Raw genomic sequence first — 26,070 nt, 5'->3', positions numbered from 1 at the left:
TAAAAACCACTAAAACATGCAAATAAGTTTCAAGTTACTGGGGTCACTGGCATGCATATCACATCAAGCTGAAGTATTTTGTTTTGCATAACAGCTATGAGATTTTGAGTCCCCAAATCTGTGGAAACCCAGTGAATACTAGGGGTGGTCCAGAAAGTCTTTGTCTTAACTCTCAGAGAGTTCTGACTTTCCTGGACTCCCCAATCCATGTTACATTGTCTCCTTTATTTAAGCCTTCACTAGAACTCATTTCGGGAGATTGGGGCCTAAGCCAAGGTCCTGATAAATAGGAAACAGGGAGATAGATCTTTTTTTAAAGGGGAAATTGATCAAGAGACAGAGGGAGAGGAAGGGGGCTAAGGGAGGAAAAGGGGAATTAGGATGTGCTAAGTACATGAACCAATTCCACACAAGGAAGGTGGACATTGTGTACTGAGTATGTACAAAAAAAAAAAAAAAAAAAAAAAAAAAAAAAAAAAAAAAAAAAAAAAAGGGGACAAAGAGATGGATGAAAGGGGAGGCAGGGAAAGGAAATGAGCTTAGAAAAGAAACTCAAATGTGTTATGTACATGTACCAAGTCGCTACAAGTAACGTTTTTCATCTGATTAAAGCCTTCTGAACTCGGGAGACCAGAGAACATGGCGGACAGACAACAGCAACTACCAGAGGCTCTCTGAAAGGTTCGGCTCAGAGGCCAGAAATAATGCGGACTAGGGAGACACGAATCAGTAGAGATATGCTCTGCTGACTCAGGAACGAACTGGGCTGAGAGAATCCAACTTGGAATACAGTCCTGGCGCTAAAATAGGAACAGAAAAATCTCGGTGTGGAGGCTCGACTCCGCGCCATCGGAAACCGGTTTGGATTTCCCGCCGTGCGGCGGCCGGCTATCTCCACAGCGGCTCAGCAAGGAGAGACGCGCCGAGCTCTGGGAGCGCCGAGCTCTGGGAACGGGAGAACGGAGTCGAAAAAAAAAAGGACGGACAGAGGTGTACACGAAAACTGACTGGTGGCGAGGTGAGTGAGAATCTGACCCCCCACCACAGTTTGACTCTAGCGGAGATCTCTCTGGGCGCCATTCCCCTCTCGGACAGGATTGGAGAAAAGTGCCTGGCCTGAGTGACGCTGCTGGCGGACTCTCTAGGCTAGACTAGCCTAACCCAGATCCCAGAGCCGGACGATGGCCCGGAGGAGCGACTGACTTCCGCGTAGGCTGCCTCCTCCGACTCCCTGGTGCGTAGCGGTGGGCGGGAACAACTAGCCAGCGCAATTTGATCAGGCTGTGGCTGACAGGCAGGGAAGCCGGGCCTCCTTTGTAAGATTGCATTTTATAAGGAACAAAAAAAAAAAAAAAAAATATGGGGAAGGGAAGCAACAAAAAAAGCTCCTCGGCCCCCAATCCTGAGAAACAGGCAATAATGGACGCCGCACCAGTATACATTAAGCACCATATTGAGAGCCTCATAGACCAATTCAGGAATGAAGTTATCAATGATCTGAAGCTAGAAGTATGCAGAATAGTTAGAGAAATGCTAAACACCACCCAGGAAAAAACAGATGGTGGAATGGAAGAACAGAAAAAGAGGGGAGAATTGCTTGATGGAGAAAACAGAGAAAGCATTGAGTATGTGAAGCAGGTTCAAAGGGACTATCAAGAAATTAATAAGTCTATACAAGACTGGCATAACAGCTTGAAAGAAACTAAGGACAGACTATCTGAACTGGAGGGCAGACTTGAAATATGGGAGAATGAAATGAAAAACTTCTTAAAAATAACAAAGAAACAAACAGCAATAATACAAAGACAAGAAGATGATAAGAGGAGCCACCACTTAAGGATTAAGAACATAGAAGAAGAAGTAGGGACACAAACAAATGAATTACAAAAGCTACTCACAGAAATAATCCAGGAGAATTTTCCTAATTTAGCAAAAGGTAAAGATACTCAGCTGTATGAGGCATACAGGACCCCAGCTACCTACAACCCTAACAGAGAAACACCCAGGCATATAATAATAAAAATCCCAGAAATTCAATACAAGAACAGAATATTAAAAGCTGTAAGAGACAAGAAACAGATCACTTACAAAGGAACACCCATCAGAATTACAGCAGATTTCTCTTCACAAACCATCAAATCACGAAGAGCATGGGGGGAAATAATTCAAGCTTTGAAAGATAATAATCTCCAGCCAAGATTGAGATATCCTGCACAACTGTCCCTGGAAATTGATGGAAAAACGAGGTGCTTCCAGGATAAAGAGGAACTGGGGGAATTTGCAACCACCAATTCAACTCTACAGAAAGTATTGCAGGATATTCTAAAAAAAGAAAAATACAAAGAACCCAGAAATAGTGGCAGGGAGGCCACAACGAATGGAGCAGAGAACAAAATGAAGAAGACAAACTGACAGCTACTGACAGAAAAAGAGCTCAACAGAAATGAGACAGAGAAGATTGGATGATAGGAACAGCTATTTTTGAGAAAATGACATCTTAATAGGTAATGCTGATTCAGTACCATCTTGTTTTGAAGTCTCATCTAGCTTTTGTTCTTCTGTCTCCAATGGTCTAACCAGGTTGTATCTTATTGGATTTTGTTATGTACGTTAGTATAAGCAAAAACCTTTTAAAGACAAGGAGATTATACAGAGACCATTGTTCATTTTCTGTTAGTCAATTCCAAATACTCTATAATGCTGTCATTCTCTTAAATGGTTTTACATTGTTTTGATATACTTAATGCTACAGTATATGAAGTTGTACTCAAGGACTTCAGGGAGGGAGTCAATATGGTAACTATTTTTAAGTCGGAAATATCTGGTGGTGAAACACTATTCTGCTTAAAAGGTTATGTTTTGATCTGCCCTGTTTCGCTGTTATGCCCTCTTTTTCTTTTTCTCAATCTCCACTCCATTATATACTTTTTTATTGTTATCCATTTAATTAAAGGGAAAAATATAGCAGGATATAATATAGTAACCCACTTTGACTTTCTATTTTCTCGATTTGAAGCCCTGTATTACTCTCACCATCTTGTTTTTGACTGAGGTTCCTCTATTCTGTTTTGCTGAATAGTATCAGGTTCGAAAGTTTAGGCATCAGCTGAGAAGATAATGAGATTCATTATAACGCCCATTCTCGTTGACTTCTATCTACTTTTGAAGACCTACAATATCTCCAATGTTTTGGTTTTGTCGGTTTTATCCTTTACGGTTTTGTTCAATAGTATTACAACTAACGATATAGGCAATTCTATTAGAAATAGCGGGAGGCATTAGGGTAACCATTGTTGATCACCTTGTATTATGTTTTTATATTATCTATTATATCCACCCTTTTGACTTGACCGATTCTGTTCTGTCATGTCACATTTGGTTTTACTCTCTTCCAAAAAAGCAATAAGAACAGTGGGAGCAATGAAACCCAAAATGTGTAATAGTCACTGTACAAAAGAGAGGAAAAGAAAATGCTCTAAACTATATAACTGCATGTATATTTAAATGTATAAGACAGAAAATGATATCACAGAGTTCTAATGGATCATTGAACAGAACTGTTTGCAGTATCATTGCTGGAAGGTCCACTCTACAAACTTTAATTCTGTGACTTGAACAATTATTTCTAAGATGGCAATATGTAATCTATTAACTAGTGATTTCCTACTGCGCATTTTTTTTCTTCTGTAAATCTGTATAACTTGTACCCTTCACTGTTTTTTTTTTCTTTTCTTTTCTCCTTAAATAAAAATTAAAAAAAAAAAAAAAAAAAAAAAAAAAAAAAAAAAAAAAAAAAAAAAAAAAAAAAATAAAGCCTTCTGAACTCTAAAGGAGATCCTAGGTCCTAGGGGAACTTCCTGACTCTGTACTTTCCCTCTTGAACTCAGGGGCCATTTGACAGGTCTTATTCCTAAATTACAGGGCATTTGACACAACTGGCATACTCAAGAGGGCCGCTTTGGCTTTCCTTTGGTGTCACACTATCTGAGGACCAAGTGTTATGAGGCAGATAGTGAGCCCTGCAGTCCTAAAGAACAGAGCACGATCTAATGTTTTCTAGTGTACAGAACCAATTTTTTTTTTTTTGAAACAAGGTCTTGCTATGTAGCCCAGGCTGGCCTCAAACTCAAGATAATCCTTTTGCCTCAGCCTCTCAAATGTTGGAATTACATGAGTATGCTACCATGGCTGGCTCTTGTCTGAACATTTTAACAGTTTTCTGAGGTGAATACACATTTACAAAAGTCCTTATCCACAACTCTAAGTTTCTAAAAATGGAGTGCTAGTCAGTTACAAAGTCTGCCTTAGATTCTACCAGAGATGTTTGACTATATATGGTTATATTCAACCTGCTTCTTTTGAATTTAAAATTTTTGAATTTTAAAACTCATCTAACTGGGCATGGTGATACGCACCTCCAATAACAGCACGTGGGAGTCTGAGGCAGAAAGATTGCTGGGAGTTTGAGGCCAGCCTTAGTCATATAGAAAGTTAAAGACCAGCTTGGATTACATAGTGAGACCCTGTCTCAAAAACAAGTGAGCAGGGCCAGGGCACAATTACTTGCCTGGTAAGTGCAAGGTCATGAATTTGATTCCTGGTTCAAAAAAACAAAAACAAAAAACAAGCAAACACACATCAACAAAAACTCCCAACTCATATGGTGGTTTGCCTGGTAGCACTTGCCTGTAATTCCAGCTACTCAGGAAGCTGAGTCAGGGGAGTCACAAGTTTGAGTTCAGCCAGGGCAATTTAGTGAGACCCTGTCTCAAAAAAAAAAAAAAAAAAAAAAAAAAAAAAAAGATAGAAAGAAAGGAAAGATGGTGAACAGAAAGATCAAAGTAGCCAAATATCTTCTTGATATCTCAGTACATACTAGTATTGGGAACTTAATTCTGAAATTTTTGTTCTATGGTAAATATTCCCTTACCTATTTAAGCTACTGTGATAATGTTTCCTATTATTTACAACTACAAAAATTGTTGTCAGTACACTAGCTAGAATTTAAGCAAACATTCTCTTTTTCACTTTTTTTTTTTTTTTTACAAAAGACAAAAGTCTTACTATATAGTTCAGGCTGGCCCAGGCTGGTCTCAAACTTGTGGTAATCCTCCTGCCACAGCTTCCTGAGTTCTGGGATTATAGGCATGTGCTACCGCACTGGCATCAAGAAATAAATTCTATGTACTGGTAGTGGAAATGAAAATTGGCACAAATGATCAGGGGGACAGTATACATGTCTTCAAAGTGTTTACATTACTTTACCAAGAAATTTCACTTCTAGAAACTTATCTTTAGGAAATCATGATAATGTATAAATGAGGATATGTGAATAAGAATGTCTAATGCAGAGTTGTTTATTACAATAAAAACTTGCACATAGCTTAATAGACCAACAGCAAAGAGATAAACAAATTATTAAACGTTTATGGAAATGAACTGGGTGTGGTGGTGCACCCCTGTAATCCTAGCACTTGAGAGGCTGAGGCAGGAAGATCATTGTGACTTTGAGGCCAGCCAGGCTGCATAGTGAGTTCAAGGCCAGCCTGAACTACATAGTGAGACCCTGTCTCAAAAAGAAAAAGGGATCCAGAATATGTGCATAAGCACCTGCCTGACAAATGCAGGGTCCTGAGTTCAATTTCCAGTAATCCCTCCTGTCCTCTAAAGTCTATATGAATGAATGTTTAGTGAATAAAAATCTGCCTTCACTTTATTATTATTATTATTTTTGCAGTACTATTGGATTGATACTATGGCCTACACATATTAGGTAAGTACTGTACCAAGGGTTCTACTCTGGTAGAACTATACTCACTGGCCCAAAAATCTTATTTTAAAGATGAGTTTGAGGGTACAACTGAGTGACATAAACACCTGCCTGGCAAGCATGAGGTTGTGAGTTTGATCACTGCTACCAGAGGAAAAAAAAGAAAAGACAACTATTTAATAACACTGTAAAACGTTTTAACAGTTTTGTGAAAGTACATAAACAATAATCCAGGATGCTATGACTTGTGTCTAGATGCTCCCTCAAAGTCTCATGTGGTCAAAGGTTGGGCTTTTTGGAGGTGGCTGGATCTAGGGTGTGGGATGCTGTAAGTGATTGATGGTGAGATGCTAGGTATAAGGTATGAGTGCTACTCATCCTGAGGGCAGGTAGCCTGGATAAAATATAAGGGCTGATGTTGTCACTTATCGCTTGCTCCTTTGCTATTTCACTGCTTCTGCCTTCTGTTTTGTTGTTCTCTGCCCACCATGAACTGCTTCTACTCTGTGATGCCCCTGTTCTACGCCACTCTGTCTTGGTGTCAACTGAAGTATGTACAAAATGTAATAAACCTTTTCTCCTTTAACAATTGCTGTCAGGTATTTTGTCTCAGCAATGAGAAAAGTAATGAAGACACAGGATATTTTCTTCTTCTTTTGGGTTGCTGGGGATCAAACCCAAGACCTTGCACATGCTAGGCAAGCATTCTACCACAGACCTATTTCACAGTGCTCTTTATTTATGTATCTGTGATTGGAAATTAATAGACATTATCTTTGAATGGTATGCAGAAGATGAGTTTTTCCACTGATATTTTATTAAAGAGAATAAAACCAAACAAAATAAAACAGAATAGAGCCATTCTAAACAAAACGGTGAACACAATACAGGATTCCAAAACAAGATAATAGGAAATCAACAATGGCTACCATAATGTCTCTTGTTATCTTCAAAGTAGCTGCCTATATCATAAGATGTAACAATCAAACAAAATCAAACAGTGTAAAATCAGTCAAAACAAAGCAATGCAAATGATACAAGTCTTCAAAATAAGTTAATAGGAAAACAACAATGGCTATCTTAATATATCTTCTTACCTTTGAAATAGCTACCCATACCCTCAGATATAATGAAATCAAACAAAACCAAACAAAATAGAACAATGTCAATGTAACTTTCCATTATGTAAAAATGCCATATCTTTCTTACCTATTCTGTGGTTGATGGTCAAGCTCCCTCTGCTTTTTTTCTAGTTCCCTGTCACATGGAGCATTGTTTTCTCTCCTTTGACTTTCAATCTATGAATTTCCTTCCAAGTTAAAAATTTTTTTATACTACATATTGATGGATCTTATTTCTTGCTTCACTCTGCCTGTGCTTCTTTTTATGGGTAAATTGAGGCCATTTACATTAGTGGTTACGGCTAACATGCACTTGCTTTGTCTCTGCTTATTTTCCTGCCATTGGCTCCCTATTTTTCCCCTCTGTCTTGGTTACTTTTCTTTCATTCTTGGGACAAAACACCTGACACCAAAATTGAGGAAGGAAATGTTTATTTAGCTCACTGTTTGTGGAGGTTTTAGTTCATAATCAGCTGGCTCCAAGGCAAGGTGGCATGGCACTATGGCAATGCTTCAAGGCAGCAGCCAGCACAAAAGGGGGAAAACAAGCCTCTTCTCCTTTATAGTGTACACAGCCTCCCCAACCCCACCCCTCAGGACAGGTGTAGCACTCACAAAATCTCTGTGCCCTTCTGTTACACAGGATGAAGATATTTGCAAAGTAAGCATTCTGGCTCCCTGATGAGTTTCTCAGTTAAACTTCTAAATTTCTCAAGTTGACATAATGTATCAACCATAACTTCCTCCAATCAGCTGTCTGTGTGCTGCTTGATGATCTCCCTGGGCTACTGTTCCTGGAACCATGGTCATTTTTATCTCTGTCTAGTATTCTTTGTACAGTTGGTTTTGTGGCCATGAATTTCTTCAGTTGTCCTTTGTAATGAAGTATCTTGTTTCTGCTTTAATTTTGAAAGTTTTGCAGGGTACATTAATCTGAGTTTCAAGTTGTTTTCTTTCAGGACTTCAAATACTTCACTCCAAGCTTTTCTTGATTTGATGGTTTGTGTTGAGAAGTCTATCATGATTCTGATGGGTTTTGCTTTATAAGTGATATGTTTCTTTTTTTTTTAACAGCTTTTAATATTCCATTCTTGTGCTGAATTTCTGGGATCTTGATTATTATATGTCTGCATGTAGATTTATTCTGGTTATGGCTAGTTGGAGTTCTGTATGCATCACTTTTTTGTGTGTCAGGTCCTTCCCCCATGCATGGAAAGTTTTTTGCTATTACTTCTGTAAATAGTCTATTTATATCATTTGTACTGGCCCCTGCTTTTTTTGCTGACATGTATCAGTCTTAAATTATTTTTCCTTGCATTGTCTTGCAGTCATTGAATTATTTCTTGGTTCCTTATTATTTTTAAGAAATCTTGGCCCCAAGCAGAAGTTGGCTGTGCCACCCACGTATGCCGATCTTGGCAAGTCTGCCAAGGGCTATGGACTTGGACGTCTTCACCCAAGGGCTATGGGTTTGGATTAATAAAACTCCATTTGAAAACCAAGTCCAAGAACAGATTGGAATTCACAAGCTCCAGCTCAGCCAACACAGAGACCACCAAAGTGACAGGCAGCCTGGAAACCAAGTACAGGTGGACCGAGTACGGCCTGACTTTCACTGAGAAATGGGACACGGACAACACCCTGGCAGCGAGACCACCATGGAAGATCAGCTTGCATATGGACTAAAGCTGACTTTCGATGCATCCTTCTCGCCTAACACTGGGAAGAAAAATGCTAAAATCAAGACAGGGTACAAGCAGGAGCACATCAACCTGGGCTGCACCGTGGACTTCGACATCGCTGGGCCCTTGATCCGCAGAGCCCTGGCTACGAGGGCTGGCCGGCTACCAGATGAATTTCGAGACCGCAAAGTCTTGAGTGACCCAGAGCAACTTCGCCGTTGGCTGCAAGATGGATGAGTTGCAGCTTCACGCTAACGTGAACGACGGGACAGAATTTGGTGGCTCCATTTACCAGAAGGTCAACAAGAAGCTGGAGACCGCTGTCAATCTTGCCTGGACAGCAGGAAACAGCAACACTTGCTTTGGAATCACAGCCAAGTATCAGATCGATCCTGACGCCTGCTTCTCGGCCAAAGTGAACAATTCCAGCCTGATTGGTTTAGGATACACTCAGACCCTAAAGCCAGGAATCAAACTGACACTTTCAGCTCTGCTGGATGGCAGAATGTCAGTGCCGGTGATTGCAAACTTGGTCTAGGATTGGAGTTTGATGCATAAACGCATACTGTACAATTGTTAATTTTAAATTTTGCAGCATAGCTACATTCAGAATTTAGTGCGCCTTGTAATGTTGTATGTCTGGGATGCAAGAATTGCTAAAAAAATCATGTTAGACCTCCAGGTGAAAGATGATTCATTCAGCTTTAAGGTGTTACCCATTCAGAGGCACAGAAGAAACCTGATTCTGAAAAAGGTCCTTTCTGCAGTACACGTGGGGGAACTTGGTGACTCCTTCTAGAGATGCCAGGTTCCCCTTTTGAAAATTTAGACATGGCCGCAAGTGGAAGCTGATAATGTGTAGGCACTTTGTAAATCTGCATTGAGTAAATGAATGAACTGTGACTTTGAGAGTGAAATCTTGGTTTCCTAACCCTGACTGGTGAGAAGCTCATGGCTCAATGATGTGTACAAACTCCTCTGGAAGGGACTTTTTTAGACAGACCATCACAACCTGTTCCCACCCCAGCTCCTCATCATCTTTTGTACACCAGAAGTAGTCCACAGGGTGCAGCAGCTGTTCCTTTTGTGCCATTTTGGGGTGACGAGGGGGGATGGAACGAAGCCAATCATTCAGGATTTAATTCCTTTTTATGTTGCTTTTTTTTCCCCCTTGCACCAGTGTATGACCAGCTATGAGCTGGAAAGTCTGCAATCACATGGTGACAACACTAGGGAGCTAACTTGGGGTGTATGGTGTATTTTTACCACTCAGTTTATTTTTTAGCAGTTTATTGGGTACATTTTAGAGTCTTCCATTTTGTGTGGAATTAGATTCTCCCCTTCAAATGCTGTAATTAACATCACTTAAGATAAAACTTGAATAAAATAATGAAACCTCAAAAAAAAAAAAAAAAAAAAAAGAGAAATCTTTCCTTTCCTGATCACTAGCTGCAATCCTGTTTTCAAGGTCTGAGAGTCTGTTGTCAGTTTCTTTCAAGCAGTTTTGTCAGCTTTCAATGGAATTTTTAATTTCCTGGATATCTCTGTGAATCTGTTTCATGTATTCCAATTCTTCCCTATATTTCTTATTCAAAGTTTCCCTTATTTTCCTGTGCTCCTCTTTTTAAAAATCTGTGTCTTCTTTAGATATGCTCAGCAACCCTTTCACTATGTTTGTCATTTCTTCTTTTACCTGAGATATTATTGCTGATCTGATTTCTTTTACAGCTTCATGAAGTCGTTTCTTTATTTCAGTTGTCATTGTCCCAGAAATTTCAGGTGTGCAACTTCCAGTTGTTTCATGCTTCTTTTTCCTGGGCTTGTTCTGTGTAGGTTTGTGGCCAGAAATTAACTTTGCTTTTTTGTCTGACATTTTCCTGGTTTCCTCAGTATAAGCCAGTTGTGAGCCCCCAGGTGCTTTCCATGTTTGCTACCTGTTGTGTTGTAGGAATGAGTCAGATATCTGGGTTTTTCCTGACCTAGTTCCTGGGGAGGTAGTGGGATACGGAGTGGGCTTCTCCAGACATGCACAACTTCTCGAAGATGTGGCTGGCTTGTTCTCCTGGCCTACACTGGCTACAGGTCCTTGATAGTGGTCATCAGGCTCATGGGGGCAGGGTTGGCTGCCTCTTTTCCTGCCCAAGCTGGCTACCCATGGGAAGGTCCTGATGGCTGTTCATATGCATACAGGAGCAAGGCTGGCTGCTTCTCCTGGCTCATGCTGGCTATCTGTGGGAGGGTCCTCATGGTGGTCTTTTACTGATATTTAAAGTTATTCTAAAATCAATGTATAAGGACAAATAGCAAATAAACACTTAATAAGATATATAATAAACATTTAATATGTATATATGAATGTAGGTATTAGCTTTTATTGACATCAAAATATATTATCAAGCTACAAAAATTTAAACAGTAAAGTACTAGTACAAATATAGCTGAATTGATTTTGAATAAGAATACATTTAATGTATTTAATAATTTGTGATTGAAAATAATCCATAAATAGGGAACTTCCAGGAGAACATGGTGGATACATAACAGCAGCTACGGGGGCTCTCTGAGATAGGCAGCTTAGGTTCCAGGAATGGTGTGGTGTGGGGAGTCCTAAGCAGGGGGAGATATACCCTCCTGACCCAGGAACGAACTAAGCTGAGAGAAGCCAAGTAGAAATGTAATCCTGGTGCTACGAATGGAACAGCTAAAGTCTTAGTGCTGAAGCTGGAACCCACATCTCTGGAAACCATGGCTTGAATTTCTTGCTGCTGCTGCTGCTGCTGCATCTGAATCAGCACAGCAGGCATACAGACACAAAAGTTCTGAGAGCAGGAATTGATGAACCAAATTGAGAGCAGAGCTAGCAGGAGCCCTGCATCTACCTGTGGAGAGTGAGCAGAACAGGGACCCTTCCATAGACTAGGAGGCTCCAACAGAGGACATTCTGGGACTGGGCAGATTAGCTGGAATAGACGCTGCAGTGACTTCAGTCACATATGTTCCTCTCAAGCGGGATTGGTGGGGAGTGCTTGACTGGGGTGACACCGTGGACTAGGACCCAGTAGGCTAGCCCAAACCAGGTCCCTGTGCCTGGCAGTGCACCCTAATGCAGTGAAGCCCAGCATAGGCTGCCCAGGTCTGTGTCTCCCTAGTACACTGCAGTGGGTGGGAACACCTAGCCAGCATGACTCTAACAAACTGTAACTGACAAAGAAAGAAACTAGGCCTCCTATATACGCTTGTATGAAAGGAACAAAATGTATGGGAAGAGGGAGCAACAAGAAAGGATCCTCAGTCCCCAGTCCTGAGAACACTTATTCAGGAAAGGTAAATGCAAAGGAGAATGAGGACAGAAAACATGCAATATCAGGAATGGAACCAATAGACATAAAGTGATATCTCCGGGACCTCATAGACAAGTTCGAAAGTGAAGTATTTAACCAAGTAAAGCAAGATATAAGTAGAATAGTTAAAGAAATGCTAAGCACCTCCCAAGATAAAACAGATGGTGGGATGGAAGAATAGAAAAAAAGGGGAGAATTGTTTGATGAAGAAAATAGAGAAAACGTAGAATACATGAAGCAGGTTCAAAGACAGTAGTAGGAAAATAAAAACTCTATTGAAAGCTGGCATAACAGCTTGAAAGAAACTAAGGACAGATTATCTGAACTGGAGGACAGATTTGTAATGTGGGAGCATGAAAGGAAAAACTTCTTTTTTTTAAAAAATTATTTAATTTTTTTTTATTTAAGGAGAAAAGAAAGAAAAAAAACAATGAAGGGGTACAAGTTATACAGATTTACAGAAGAAAAAAATGCGCAGTAGGAAATCACTAGTTAATGGATTACATATTGTCATCTTAGAAATAATTGTTCAAGTCACAAAATTAAAGCTTGTAGAATGGACATTCCAACAATGATACTGCAAACAGTTCTGTTCAATGATCCAATAAAACTCTGTGATATCATTTTCTATCTTATACACTTAAATATACATGCAGTTATATAGTTTAGAGCACTTTCTTTTCCTCTCTTTTGTACAATGACTATTACACATTTTGGGTTTCATTGCTCCCACGGTTCTTATTGCTTTTTTGGAAGAGAGTAAAACCAAATGTGACATAACAGAACAGAATCGGTCAAGTCAAAAGAGTGGACATAATAGATAATATAAAAACATAATACAAGGTGATCAACAATGGTTACCATAATGCCTCCCGCTATCCCTAATAGAATTGCCTATATCATTAGTTGTAATACAATTGAACAAAACAGTAAAGAACAAAATCGACAAAACCAAAACATTGGAGACATTGTAGGTCTTCAAAAGTAGATAAAAGTCAATGAGAATGGGCGTTATAATGAATCTCATTATCTTCTCAGCTGATGCCTAAACTTTCGAACCTGATACTATCCAGCAAAACAGAATAGAGGAACCTCAGTCAAAAACAAGATGGTGAGAGTAATACAGGGCTTCAAATCGAGATAATAGAAAGTCAAAGTGGGTTACTATATTATATCCTGCTATTTTTTTCCCTTTATTTAAATGGATAAAAATAAAAAAGTAAATAATGGAGTGGAGATTGAGAAAAAAGAGGGCATAACAGCGAAACAGGGCAGATCAAAACATAACCATTTAAGCAGAATAGTGTTTCGCCACCAGATAATTCCGACCCAAAAGTAGTTACCATATTGACTCTTTCCTTGAAGTCCTTGAGTACAACTTCGTATACTGTAGCATTAAGTATATCAAAACAATGTAAAACCATTTAAGAGAATGACAGCATTATAGAGTATTTAGAATCGACTAACAGAAAATGAACAATGGATTCTGTATAATCTCCTTGTCTTTAAAAGGTTTTTGCTTATACTATCATACATAATAAAATCCAATAAGATACAACCTGTTTAGACCATTGGAGACAAAAGAACAAAAGTTAGATGAGACTTCAAAACAAGATGGTACTAAATCAATATTACCTATTAAGATGTCATTTTCTCCAAAATAGCTGTTCCTATCATCCAATCTTCTCTGTCTCATTTCTGTTGAGCTTTTTTTCTGTCAGTAGCTGTCAGTTTGTCTTCTTCATTTTGTTCTCTGCTCCATTCATTGTGGCCTCCCTGCCACTATTTCTGGGTTCTTTGTATTTTTCTTTTTTTTTAGAATATCCTGCAATACTTTCTGTAGGGTTGAATTGGTGGTTGCAAATTCCCCCAGTTCCTCTTTATCCTGGAAGCACCTTGTTTTTCCATCAATTTCCAGGGACAGTTGTGCAGGATATCTCAATCTTGGCTGGAGATTATTATCTTTCAAAGCTTGAATCATTTCCCCCCATGCTCTTCGTGATTTGATGGTTTGTGCAGAGAAATCTGGTGTAATTCTAATGGGTGTTCCCTTGTAAGTGGTCTGTTTCTTGTCTCTGACAGCTTTTAATATTCTGTTCTTGTATTGAATTTCTGGAATTTTTATTATTATATGCCTGGGTGTTTCTCTGTTAGGGTTGTAGGTAGCTGGGGTCCTGCATGCCTCATACATCTGAGTATCTTTACCTTTTGCTAAATTAGGAAAATTCTCCTGGATTATTTTTGTGAGTAGCTTTTGTAGTTCACTTGTTTGTGTCCCTACTTCTTCTTTTATGTTCTTAATCCTTAAGTTATGGCTCCTCTTATCATCTTCTTGTCTTTGTATTATTGCTGTGTGTTTCTTTGTTATTTTTAAGAAGTTTTTCATTTCATTCTCCCATATTACAAGTCTGCCCTCCAGTTCAGATAGTCTGTCCTTAGTTTCTTTCAAGCTGTTATGCCAGTCTTCGATAGACTTCTTAATTTCTTGATAGTCCCTTTGAACCTGCTTCACATACTCAATGCTTTCTCTGTTTTCTCCATCAAGCAATTCTCTCCTCTTTTTCTGTTCTTCCATTCCACCATCTGTTTTTTCCTGGGTGGTGCTTAGCATTTCTCTAACTATTCTGCATACTTCTAGCTTCAGGTCATTGATAACTTCATTCCTGAATTGGTCTATGAGGCTCTCTATATGGCGCTTAATGTATATTGGTGCGGTGTCCACTATTGCCTGTTTCTCAGAATTGGGGGCCGAGGAGCCTTTCTTGTTGCTTCCCTTCCCCATATTTTCTGTTCCTTATAAAATGAAAGCTTACATAGGAGGCCCGGCTTCCCTGCCTGTCAGCCACAGCCTGATCAAATTGCGCTGGCTAGTTGTTCCCGCCCACCGCTGCACACCAGGGAGTTGCGGAGGAGGCAGCCTACGCGGGAGTCAGTCGCTCCTCCGGGCCACCGTCAGGCTCTGGGATCTGGGTTAGGCCAGCCTACCGAGTCTGCCAGTGACGTCACGCAGGCCAGGCACTTTTCACCAATCCCGTCCGAGAGGGGAATGTGTGGCTGGAGTCGCCACCGCGCCCTGCTCTTACAGGACTGCCCGAGCCCAGAAAGTCCTCCGCTGGAGTCAAACTGTGGTAGGGGGTCAGTTTCTCTCACTCACCTCGCCACCAGTCAGTGTTCGTGTACGTCTCCTTGTCCGTCCTGTTTTCGACTCCGTTCGCAGACTCCCGTTCACAGAGCTTCTGCGCGTCTCTCCTTGCTGAGCCGCTTGTGGAGGCAGCCAGCCGCCAGGTGGCGGGAAACCCAAATCGCGGTTTCCAATGACGCGGGGTCGAGCCTCCACACCGAGTCTTTTCTGTTCCTATTTTAGCGCCAGGACTGTATTCTAAGTTGGTTTCTCTCAGCCCAGTTCGTTCCTGAGTTAGCAGAGCATATCTCTACCGGTTCATGTCTCCTTAGTCCGCATCATTCCTGGCCTCTGAGCCGAGCCTTTCAGAGAGCCTCCGGTAGTTGCTGTTGTCTGTCCGCCATGTTCTCCCGGAACCCTGTTCTTCCCAGACACACATATTTAAACACTGCATTGTTGCTCTGGTGTGAAAAACTTCCACCTGCTCCCTGCTCCACCTCGGGCTGGAAGCTCTCAGTACCTGGATACACTGGGTGACAGGGGCGCGCGCGGGGCACACCGGGAACTCTTGAAAGGAAAAACTTCTTAAAAATAACAAGGAAACAAGCAGTAACAATACAAAAGCTAGAAGATGATAAGAGGTTCTATAACTTAAGAATTAAGAATGTAAAGGAAGAAGCAGGGATACAAACAAATGAACTGCAAAGGCTATTCACAGAAATAATCAAGGAGAACTTCCCTAATATGGGAAAAGGTAAAGATACTCAGATCTATGAGGCATACAGGACCCTAGCCACCTACAACCCAAACAGAGCTATATCCAGGCATATAATAATCAAAATTCCAGAAATCCAATATAAGAACAGAATACTAAAAGCCATCAGAGACAAGAAACATATCACTTACAAGGGAACACTCATCAGAATTACAGCAGACTTCTCGGCACAAACCATCAAATCACGAAGAGCATGGGGGGAAATAATTCAAGCTTTGAAAGATAATAACCTCCAGCCAAGATTGATATATCCTGCACAACTGCCCCTGGAAATTGATGGAAAAACAAGGTGCTTCCAGGATAAAGAGGAACTAGGGGAATTTGCAACCACCAATTCAACTCTACAGAGAATACTGCAGGACATTCTAAAAGAGAAAAATATCAAGATTCCAGAAAAGTAGCAGAGAGGCCACAATGAATGGAGCAGAAAGCAAAATGAAGAAGACAAACTGACAACTAATGACAGAAAAAGAGCTCAACAGAAATGAGGCAGAGAAGGTGATGGTAGGAACAGCTATTTTGGAGAAAACAAGACATCATAATAGCTAGTGCTGATTTAATATCATCATGTTTTGAAGTCCCAACAAGCTTTTGTTCTTCTATCTCCATCGGTCTTAAAAGGTTGTATCTTATTGGATTTTATTATATGTGATAATATAAACAAAAACTTTTATAGACAAGGAGATAATACAGAAACCATTGTTCAGTTTCTGTTAGTTGGTTCTAAATACCCTGTAAAACTGTCATTCTCTTGAATGGTTTTGCATTGTCTTGATATGTTTGATGCTACAGTATACAAAGTTATACTCAAAGATTTCAAGGAAAGAGACACTATGGTAACTACTTTCATGTTGGGATTTGAAACACTATTTTGCTTAAATGGTTATGTTCTGTTTTGTTGTTATGTCTTCTTTTATCTCAATCTTCTGTTTTATTATTTTTTTTATTTTTATCTTTTTAATTAAGAGAAAAATAAATAAAAAATAGCAGGAAATATCATAGTAACCCACTTTGATTTCTTGTTAACTTGGTTTGAAACCCTGTATTGCTCTCACCATCTCTTTTTGACTGATTTCCCTCTATTATGTTTTGCTTGATAGTACCAAGTTTGAGAGTATAGGCAACAACTGTGAAGACAATAAGATTCATTACGATGCCCATTCTGTTTGACTATTATCTTCTTTTTAAGTTCTGTAATGTCTCCAGTATTTTGGTTTTATTGGTTTTGTTCTTTACTGTTTTGTTCAATTTTATTATAACTGATGATATAGGCAATTCTTTTTAAGATAGCAAGAGGCATTATGGTAACCATTGTTGATCACCTTGTATTCTGTTTTTACATTATGTACCATGTCCATCCTTTTGATTTGACTGACTCTGTTTTGTTATGTCACATTTGGTTTTATTCTCTTCAGAAAAAAGGTAATAAGAACTGTGGGAGTAATAAAACCCAAAAGGTGTAATGGTCATTATAAAAAAGAGAGGAAAAGAAAGTGCTCTAAACAATATAACTGCATATATATTTAATGTTTTAGATAGATAACCATATTACTGAGTTTTTGTTGGATCATTGAACAGAACTTTTTGCAGTCTCACTGTTTGAACGTCCACGTTATATGCTTTAATTTTGCAACTTGAACAACTATTTTTAAGATGACAATATGTAATCTATTAACTAATGATTTCCTACTGTTTATTTTGTTTGAAATTCTGTATAACTTGTACCCTTTTTCTGTTTTTTTTTTCTTTCTCTCCTTAAATAAAATTTAAAAAAATCCATAAATAGTGTTGGGAAAAGAAATTTACAAGTTGAATAGAATCATTTCAGATCTTTTTTTTTTTAAATTTTATTTAAGGAGAAAATAAAAGAAAAGCAGGGAAAGGGTACACGTTATACCGATTTACAGAAAAAAAAATGAACAATAGGAAACCACTAGTTAATGGATTACATATTGTCATCTTAGAAATAATTGTTCAAGTCACAAAATTAAAGCTTGTGAAGTGGACATTCCATCAATGATACTGCAAACAGTTCTGTTCATTGATCCAATGAACAGTGATCCAATAAAATGTGATATCATTTTCTGTCTTATACACTTAAATATATATGTAGTTATATAGTTTGGAGCACTTTCTTTTCCTCTCTTTTGTACCATGACTATTACACATTTTGGGTTTCATTGCTTCCACGGTTCTTATTATTTTTTTGGAAGAGAGTAAAACCAAATGTGACATAACAGAACAGCATCGGTCAAGTCAAAAGGGTGGACATAATAGATAATGTAAAAACATAATACAAGGTGATCAACAATGGTTACCATAATGCCTCCTGCTATCTCTAATAGAATTGCCTATATCGTTAGTTATAATACAATTGAACAAAACAGTAAAGAATAAAACCGACAAAACCAAAACATTGGAGATATTGTAGGTCTTCAAAAGTAGATTAAAGTCAACGAGAATGTGCGTTATAATGAATCTCATTATCTTCACAGCTGATGCCTAAACTTTCGAACCTGATACTATCCAGCAAAACAGAATAGGGGAACATCAGTTAAAAACCAGATGGTGAGAGTAATACAGGGCTTTAAATCAAGGTAATGGAAAGTCAAAGTGGGTTACTATAATATATCCTGCTATTTTTTTCCTTTAATTAAAAGGATAAAGATAAAAAAGTAAATAATGGAGTGGAGATTGAGATAAAAGAGCGCATAACAATGAAACAGCGCAGATCAAAACATAACCATTTAAGCAGAATAGTGTTTCACCACCAGATAATCCTAACCTAAAAGTAGTTACCATATTGTCTCTTTCTTTGAAATCCTTGAGTACAACTTCGTATACTGTAGCATTAAGTATATCAAAACAATGTAAAACCATTTAAGAGAATGACAGCATTACAGAGTATTTAGAATCGACTAACAGAAAATGAACAATGGTTTCTGTATAATCTCCTTGTCTTTAAAAGGTTTTTGCTTATGCTATCGTACATAATAAAATCCAATAAGATACAACCTGTTTAGACCATTGGAGACAGAAGGACAAAAGCTAGATGAGACTTCAAAACAAGATGATACTAAATCAGTATTACCTATTAAGATGTCATTTTCTCCAAAATAGCTGTTCCTATCATCCAATCTTCTCTGTCTCATTTCTGTTGAGCTCTTTTTCTGTCAGTAGCTGTCAGCTTGTCTTCTTCATTTTGTTCTCTGCTCCATTCATTGTGGCCTCCCTGCCACTATTTCTGGATTCTTTGTATTTTTCTTTTTTTAGAATATCCTGCAATACTCTCTGTAGAGTTGAATTGGTGGTTGCAAGTTCCCCCAGTTCCTCTTTATCCTGGAAGCACCTTGTTTTTCCATCAATTTCCAGGGACAGTTGTGCAGGATATCTCAATCTTGGCTGGAGATTATTATCTTTCAAAGCTTGAATTATTTCCCCCCATGCTCTTCGTGATTTGATGGTTTGTGCAGAGAAATCTGGTGTAATTCTGATGGGTGTTCCCTTGTAAGTGGTCTGTTTCTTGTCTCTGACAGCTTTTAATATTCTGTTCTTGTATTGAATTTCTGGAATTTTTATTATTATATGCCTGGGTGTTGCCCTGTTTGGGTTGTAGGTAGCTGGGGTCCTGCATGCCTCATACATCTGAGTATTTTTACCTTTTGCTAAATTAGGAAAATTCTCCTGGATTATTTTTGTGAGTAGCTTTTGTAGTTCACTTGTTTGTGTCCTTACTTCTTCTTTTATGTTCTTAATCCTTAAGTTATGGATCCTCTTATCATCTTCTTGTCTTTGTATTATTGCTGTTTGTTTTTTTGTTATTTTTAAGAAGTTTTTCATTTCATTCTCCCATATTACAAGTCTGCCCTCCAGTTGAGATAGTCTGTCCTTAGTTTCTTTCAAGTTGTTATGCCAGTCTTCAATAGACTTCTTAGTATCTTGGTAGTCCCTTTGAACCTGCTTCATGTGTTCTATGCTTTCTCTGTTTTCTCCATCAAACAATTCTCCCCTCTTTTTCTGTTCTTCCATTCCACCATCTGTTTTTTCCTGTGTGGTGCTTAGCATTTCTCTAACTATTCTGCATACTTCTAGCTTCAGGTCATTGATAACTTCATTCCTGAATTGGTCTATGAGGCTCTCTATATGGAGCTTTGTGTCTATTGGTGCGGTGTCTGCTATTGCCTGTTTCTCAGAATTGGGGGCCGAGGAGCCTTTCTTGTTGCTGCCTCTTCCCATATTCTCTGTTCCTTATATATGCAAGCTTATATAAGAGGCCCAGCTTCTCTCCCAGTCAGCCACAGCCTGATCGAATTGCGCCGGTTAGGTGTTCCCGCTCACCGCTGCGCACCAGGGAGTTACGGACCAGGCAGCCTACGCGTCTCCCCTCCCGGCCACCGTCAGGCTCTTGGATCTGGGTTGGGCCAGCCTACTGGGTCCACTGGCAGCATCACGCAGGCCAGGCACTTTTCACCAATCCCGCCCAAGGGGGGGGATGTGTGGCTGGAGTCGCGCCCTGCTCCCACAGGACTGCTCGGGCCCAGAAAGTCCTCTGCTGGAGTCAAACTGTGGTAGAGTGTCAGTTTCTCTCACTCACCTCACCACAAGTCAGTGCATGCCTCCCTGCCGTTCGCAGATTGCCGTTCTCAGAGCTTCCGCGCGTCTCTCTCCTTGCCAAGCCGCTGTAGAGGCAGCCATCCGCCGCGCAGCGGGAAACCCAAATCGCGGCTTCCAATGGCGCGGGGTCCAGCCTTCACACCGAGGCTTTTCTGTTCCTGTTTTAGCACCAGGACTGCATTCCAAGTTGGTTTCTCTCAGCCCAGTTCATTCCTGACTCAGCAGAGCGTATCTCCACCAGCTTATGTCTCCTTAGGCCACAGCATTCCTGGCTTCTGAGCCGAGTCTTTCAGAGAGCCTCCGGTAGTTGCTGTATCTGTCCGCCATGTTCTCCCGGCCATTTCAGATCTTTACCTCACGCTATATATGGGAATTAACTCCTGAGATATTTAGAAACGATATTTCATGATGTTTTTGCCTTGAAGCCAGCTGACCATGTGTCCGGCGCCGCATCCGTCCCGCCGGAATGAGGCACACGAACACTTAGCCTCTGCAAGCACCTTTATTGACTGGGCAGCTGTCGGTGTCGCTCCCGGCTGGCAGGAAGGACACACGACAAAGTCTGGCAGTGGACAACCTTTTCTTTTATTTTCTCTCCGTACAGCCTGCCCTGGGATCGCTCCCAGCCGAAGCCTCCTCTGGTCCGCTCCCCGCGGCTCCTTCCGTGCTTCTCTCCTCTTGCGGAAGAGGCACTAGTATATATGCAGATACAGCGCCCAATCATGTTAAAGCCGGCGATGCAAGCTGATTGGCTAACGTCATTGGTTACTAGGTAAACTACATTGTTGAGCGGGTTGTTTCAACCAGGAAGCGGGAAACTAACGTGCTCAATGGGAGGGGTAATCTAACTCAGGCTTACTCTTTACCACAGGCCGCATGATCGCTATATGCGGCGGCTCGGCAATGTGGTGGCTCCCAACATCTCCCCCTTTTTTATTTTAAATGAGTCTACGCATCGCAGCCCGTCCTGAATTGAGTGTAGAGGCCTATGCCCTGATAGGAGGCCCACCATGGGCTCTCGGCGTCGGCCCGGGTCGGCCATCCCCGAGTCTGCCGAGGCCCCGAGGCCCTCGTCCTTTTTCCAGGGCCAGGAAGGAACCGGACGGAACCTGGATGCACACAGGCATACACTCATGTCGCTCCGCATGATCCCCCCGGGGCGACATTTGGTTCGGGCGGAACCTAGTAATTCAGCGGCTTTCGTGCAGTATGGGGTAGGGCCTGTCTTAGGTTGAGTCATGCTGGGGAGGCATGCTCTTACCCGTCATTGACTCATCTACCCTGCTATATCATAATTTTTAGAGGAGGAGTGTGGGAAGCTCACCGCCCCTAGACTCGGTCGTAGGCTAGGCGAGCGAGCCATGCATATGCCTGAGGATCTTCTTGTCCATTTCGGGCTACCACTATTTCTATTCATCTTGTTGGTTGGTCTGTGATGGATCTCCGGTAGGGCAGGTCTGATCTTCAGTTGAGGGCTTTGTCGCCCGTGTCAGTCTCTCCGGTACCCACAGTGGTTCTCGTCCCGGTTCCTGTGGGAAGACACAAACCGCACCTCGGTTCCAGCTGACCACTGGATCCGGGCCCATCCATTGTCCTGTCAGTACATCTTTCCACTTCACCCCCCCATTATGGTTGGGGGAAGGGTTGCAGTGCTCCATAGCTGGGGAGCAATTATCATTATTTAAATTTAAAAAATTGTGTGTGAATAATGCCATGGATAATCGTGCCTTTGGGGCCAGGCCTTGGCCTACTCCCCCTTTTTGTTTAGCTAGAATTGCTTTGAGACTTCTATGGGCTCTTTCGATGATTCCTTGACCTTGGGGATTGTATGGGATACCATGTTTTAATTGAACCTCCATCATTTTGCAGAACTCATTGAAGGCTTTGCCTATATAGGCTGGTCCATTATCAGTCTTTAATATTTTTGGTTTGCCCCATGCGGCCCAAGCCGCCAGGCAATGATTGATCACATTAGACACTTTTTCACCTGTTTCTGCTGTTGCAAATATGACGTGAGAACAGGTATCTGTGGAAACATGAACATATTTAAGAGTCCCAAACTCCTGTATATGTGTGATGTCCATCTGCCAAACATCACCAGGGATCAAACCTCGAGGGTTTACTCCCATCGGTATGGCAGGTTTGTATGTGGCACAGGAGCCACATAGTCGCACGATATCTCGTGCATCTGCTCTGGGAACATGGAAATGGTTTGCTAGTGTCCTGGCATTGACATGAAACTTATCATGGAAGGCACGGGCTCGCTCGATTGGTGTTAGTAAGGTAAAAATCCATAACGGGTGAGTGGCAGTGTCAGCAGCCGCATTCCCCTGTGCCATAGGCCCTGGCAGGGATGTATGTGCTCTTATGTGGGTGGTGAAGACCTTATGGTGTCTGTTCTGAAGCAATGTCTGGATAGACAGGAACAGCCCAGCCACTGTGGAAGTGGATCTAATTAAACCGGCAGTCTCAAGCACTTGCATAGCATTGACTACATACCTAGAATCGGAGACAATGTTAATGGCTCCTGAGAACCGTTCAAGAATCATTTTAACGATCTGCAGTTCCACCACCTGAGGCTGATCTGGTTCAAATTGTATGGTAACCGGGGGCTTGCCTAGGATCACATAGGCGCCTATCCCCGTCTTGGAGCCATCTGTATATATTGTAGTTGCTGGGACTAATGGCTCAGAGGCAGTAACCTTTGGAAAAATTATAGGGTGCTGAGTAACAAATGACAAGATAGGGTCTTTAGGGTATTGATTGTTTATATCCCCATGGAAAACACATCTCAAAATGGCCCAAGTATCTATGCAGGCAGCCAGGGTCTTGATCTGGCTGGCGGTATAGGGTACTCGGATGGCTTGTGGTCCTGAGCCAAAATGTTGGACAGCTCTATCATGCGCTTCAAGGGCCAATGAAGCGACTGCCTCCAGGTAATGCTCTATGACTTTTGCAGGTGAGACCTTAGGGTGTATCCACAGGAGTGGTCTTTTCTGCCAAATCACCGCTGTGGGCTGTAGACTAGTCTGTAGCAAACAGACGTCAAAGGGTCGCCCTTGTTCAATTCTGTGTAAGGTAGCCCCACCTAAGGCTTCCTCCACTCTCTGTAAGGCAGCTCTTGCCTCAGGAGTGAGCCTCCTGTGGGAGGCTATATTTGGGTCTCCCTTCAGAAGGTCGAACAGGGGTTTGAGATCTGAATTTGGTATATGTAAATATGGCCTAATCCAATTAATGTCTCCCAATAGCTTTTGCATGTCATTTAGGGTCGTAACGCCATCCGTCCTAATGGTGACCTTCTGCGGAGAGACTAGCATAGGGGAGATTCTCGCGCCTAAGTAGGTCACCATTTCTCCTCCCTGAATCTTGTCGGGGGCAACATGCAGATTGGCTTGTCTCAGGGCCTCGACCAACTGGCCGAGCATATTATTTAACATGTCTGGGTCCCTGCTGCTGAGCAAAAGGTTGTCCATATAATGCACACATCTTATCTTGGGAAAGGATTTCCGTAGGGGGGCCAGTAGGGAATCAAGGTAAATCTGACACATAGTGGGACTGTTGGCCATCCCTTGGGACAGCGTTATCCACTCGTATCTGAGATCAGGGCTTTCTTGGTTAATGGTGGGTAAAGTAAAGGCGAACCTATGGGTGTCCTCTGGATGCAGGGGGATTGAGAAGAAACAGTCTCTAAGATCTATAACATAAATCGGCCAAGACTGAGGGATGGCTGAGAGAGCTGGCAGCCCCCTCTGGACCGCCCCCAGGGACTGCATCTGCGCGTTGACCGCCCTTAGATCATGTAGCAGCCTCCACTTGCCAGACTTTTTCTTAATTATAAAAATGGGGGTGTTCCATGGGGAGGTCGACGGCTTAATGTGTCCTAATCTAAGTTGTGTACTGACTATTTCTGACAAGGCTAATAGCTTCTCCTTAGGCAGGGGCCACTGAGGTACCCAAACCGGATCATTTGATTTCCAGGTGATTTTGATCGAAGTGGGTAGGAGAGCTTCTTCAGCGGCCCCTAAGAAAAACCCAGCCCTTGCCTACCTTTTCTGTTCTCTACTGGTATTGGGGATGTCCGACCCTGTAGGGCATTGCCCAAGCCTTTGCCGGGGGTATATCCCTGGTTCCTGAGTATATCCTTAGCCTGGGGGGAGCAGTTTGACGTAAGTGTGACATCCATCTGAGTGAGGATGTCCCTTCCCCATAGAGACACTGGCAACTGCAACACAAATGGTTGGAAATGGCCCTGATGACCCTCCTCATCGCACCAGAGCAGGGTTGAAGCACTAACCTGAGGAGCTGACACCATCCCCAGGCCCTGCAGCGTGTTGTCTGCAGTGTTGGTAGGCCAGCCAGAAGGCCAGTCCTTTCTGGAGATAATGGAGCGATCAGCTCCTGTATCTAAGAGGCCTGTTATACTCTTACCATTGACTTTGAGTGAAAGCATGGGTCTTTTATCAAGTGTCATGTGCAGCCCCTCGAAGACTTCTCCTGAGGAGCCAAAATTCTGACTGTCCCTAGTCTTTTGTTTTGAAGGGAATCTCTTATGGAGACTGGGAAGCAGCAGGAGCTGCGCTATCTTATCCCCCTCATTAATTACCATTGTGCCTACAAGAGATTGGACCATGATTTTGATATTTCCCGTGTAATCCGAGTCAATGACCCCTGGGACCACCGTGAGACCCCGAAGGGCCGTGGAGGATCTCCCGATCACCAGACCCACGGAATTTTCAGGTAACGGTCCCTTAAAGGTGGTTTCAACCACTTGAACACCCATGTCAGGCGCTAATATGAGTCTGGAGGCGACACTGAGGTCCACACCTGCTGACCCAGGGGTGGCCCTTGTTGAAGGCTGCCATCCTGCGCTGTCCTGTCTCTGGGGCGGGGGCCCGCCTGTGAGGAGGGCCCCCTCTGGCCGTTTTTTGGCTCTCTAGCATCTTGTCCACAAATACGGTTGCCCTGAGCATCAAAGACCGACCTACACTCCTCAGCTTTGTGTGGTCCCTTCTTGCATCGCCCACAAACATATGGCTCTTCATTCCTAGGACGGGGCCTAGCATCTGCATTGTTTGGGCAGTGACGTTTAATGTGTCCTGGCTCCCCGCAGGCAAAACACCCTCTGGCCTTACATTCCTCTCCTGATCCGCGGGGTCCCTTCTGCTGTACAGCTGCTGCCAGGAGAGCGGCAACTCCCGAATTGGAGAGCGGCCCCCCGATCTCTCTGCATATTCTGATCCAGTTGTTAAGATCCTTGTTCTTATGGGGGGCTATTGCTGCTTTACATTCCTTTGTGCATTGCTCGAAAATCAACTGTCTAACCAGTGGTTGAGCCACTTCCCTATCGGAAAAGATCTTATCGGCGGCATCTTGCATCCGAGCCACAAAATCAACGAATGGCTCTGTTGTACCCTGGACTATTTTAGAGAGGCACAAGGATGCCGCTCCGGTACCACTCACCTGCTTCCAGGCGCGAAGCCCAATGGTATTGATCTGCTCATAAACTGCACCAGGGAACTGAGTCTGATCATCAGCGTGTTGGCCTTCCCCCATAAGCATGTCTCTATTCCACCCCCGGTTTCCCCGATTGGCGTTTCTCTCAGCCTGCTCGGCAGAGAACTCAGCGTACCAGGCTCGCCAATCCAG

At 41.9% G+C, this 26,070-nt stretch overlaps 1 pseudogene; it reads left to right on the top strand.

Moving 5' to 3' along the window:
• The first annotated feature begins 6,258 nt into the window (after positions 1-6,258).
• On the top strand, positions 6,259-9,131 carry LOC100726736 (voltage-dependent anion-selective channel protein 1-like; annotated as a pseudogene).
• Positions 9,132-26,070: the final 16,939 nt, after the last annotated feature.

The sequence above is a fragment of the Cavia porcellus genome, unplaced genomic scaffold, assembly GCF_034190915.1.
Source record: "Cavia porcellus strain 051 isolate PalLab524CR breed Dunkin Hartley unplaced genomic scaffold, mCavPor4.1 scaffold_7, whole genome shotgun sequence".
NCBI lineage: Eukaryota > Metazoa > Chordata > Mammalia > Rodentia > Caviidae > Cavia > Cavia porcellus.
This window is presented reverse-complemented; position numbering and strand designations above follow the sequence as displayed.